Raw genomic sequence first — 2,406 nt, forward strand, 5'->3', positions numbered from 1 at the left:
GGACAAAACTAGATGTGTTTTGAGGAAATCATTTTGTAAGGCTTGCTAATTTTTAAGATGTGTAGCATCTTGGCCCCTAAAAAACAAAACAAAACGCAAAAAAAGATGGTCCATTGTTTAGCTGTAAAGAAGTCTGGGGGAGACCTAATCAGGTACCTTTGTATGATAAAAATTCTGTACTATTCCCTGGAGTCCAATAACAGTAACCTTCATTATCCTGGCTTATGTTTGCTAAGAAAACATTTCATTAAAATGCATAGCCATGACACTAAAACTTATAACCTCAGAGACACTGACAGAGATTCCTGCAGCTCTTGCCTGGGTCCAGCAGTGGCAGGCAGCTAGCTGCATCTCTGTGGAGCCCATGTCTCCTCTAGAGACTTCCTTACAGAAGCAGAGTCAGAACATGGTTTTTCTGATGGGCTTCCACTTCAGGCAACTGCAATTTTGAACTTAAGTAACAAAGTGGCAGTTGGCCATTTTCTTCTGGGGTCACCTGGAAAATGAACCCACAAAGGAAAACTATGAATGCTTTATCTCCTAGGGAAGGAAAATGCCCTGACGTGACAAAATCAGATAAAACAAAAGGTTATATGAACCAGCTCTCACATGAAGTATTCTGCCATATCTTCAGGTACCTCTTTCTGTGGCTTATGTGTACAGATGCCTCTCCCCAGAAGCTAAAAGAGGCAATGATCCTGGATCTGAGAGCAGTGAAGAACACGGATCTGTGTGAAGGACATTGAGGAATATATGCCAACTGGCTTCCTCAATTCCAGTTTTTTGACGCTGCTGAAGAAGATGCCAGACATTGAGCAGTTCTAAATCCTTCATCCTAGATACCTTGAGAGGCGATGGTCCATGATCATGAGGCCTTTAGCATTCCTGATGTGCTAGAAGTCTTGCAGGCTTACTCAAACTTACTGGGCGTGGAGACTTCACATTTGGAGTTGGTGGAAGCCATCTGGACATGTAAGCCTCAAGTTCATATTTTGGGGAAGTTTCGTAATTGTAATGGAGCTTTTCCCATCCCTCTTGAAAACAAACTGAAAATTCCCATAGGTGCCAAAATCCAAATCTTGCATCTAGTGAGGGTGAATGTTCCTGAAATTCCTTACATCTTAGTGCTAAGGCACCTTTATTTAAAGTGAGTGAGACTAACCAGACCCAGGCTTTTGAAGATTTCCTTTTTATCAACTTGTGCTCTTTCATCATGAAGAACTGTTCAGGGCCCACAAACTCTTTGAGTGTGTCTCAGTGGTAACATAATTTGCTTCTGTCTGAAACTGGAACCATTAGAAATTTGTTCACCTTCCTTTCCTGGGAAGTCTTTTTTTAAACTTTTACCTTCTGTCTTATTATGAATTTTAAGACAGAAAGGTGGCAAGGGCTATACAATTGGGATTAAGTGATTTGCCCAGGTCACCAAGCTAGGAAGTGACCACACATAGTTGAATTTAGTTGCAATGAGATGGTTTCAGAAATGCGTGCTAATTCTGTGCTAAAAATGACAGAAGTGGAGTTCCCACAGTTTGAAACCCTCTCCCTGAGATAAAAGGATAGACAGACAGACAGACAGACAGACAGACAGACAGACAGATAGATAGATAGATAGATAGATGGATAGAAGGATAGATGATAGATAGATAGAAGGATAGATAGATAGATAGATAGATAGATGGATAGAAGGATAGATAGATAGATAGATAGATAGATAGATAGATAGATAGATAGATGATAGATACTGCAATATAAAATTATAAATATTCATTTGGTAAAATTTGACTTAGTTGATGTTGAGGAAAATCCTGGCAATGTCACAGATATCAGGATTAAGACTGTGAATGAGGTTTTCTCCTATATCAAATCTCGGCTCATTGCCCTCATTTGTATAATTCAAATAATTGGATCATAAACCACTAAAGATGGACAACACTGGTTGACCTACCTGGGTGAGGTATCATGCAGTAAAATTCAAAGATTTGTCAGTTCATTGAACTGCTGCCAAACTTAGTGTTTATCTCTGAACCAGATGTTTCAAGAACTACCTAGGATTGTATACACATTGATCTGAGGGCAAGTTCAAGGAATGGTGTTTTATCAGTCCTTGTGAACAACCAAAATTCCAAAAATAAAAATGACAATCATCAAAACAACATTCTTGTACCCAGAAATAATCTCTAGCAGGTCATTGACCAAAATGAAGAGAACAAGATACACTAGAATGGACAGACTGAAGAACAACAGATTACTCTCGAGGCAATAGATGAAAGTGGAAGAAGGGGTCTCAAGAAGATAGACAGGTAATGCATGCCCACTTCATAGCCAGGCTATTTTCCCCATTTAGACTGATTTAGAATAAGCAGAACCCTATGGTCTTTAGCCTGCTATAAAAGAAACGCCAAT

General features: G+C 39.4%; 1 pseudogene; it reads left to right on the forward strand.

Annotated features, from left to right (window-relative positions):
• Positions 1-503: 503 nt before the first annotated feature.
• LOC100619064 (F-box only protein 38-like) lies at positions 504-1,965 on the forward strand (annotated as a pseudogene).
• Positions 1,966-2,406: the final 441 nt, after the last annotated feature.

This window comes from Monodelphis domestica, chromosome 1 (assembly GCF_027887165.1).
Source record: "Monodelphis domestica isolate mMonDom1 chromosome 1, mMonDom1.pri, whole genome shotgun sequence".
NCBI lineage: Eukaryota > Metazoa > Chordata > Mammalia > Didelphimorphia > Didelphidae > Monodelphis > Monodelphis domestica.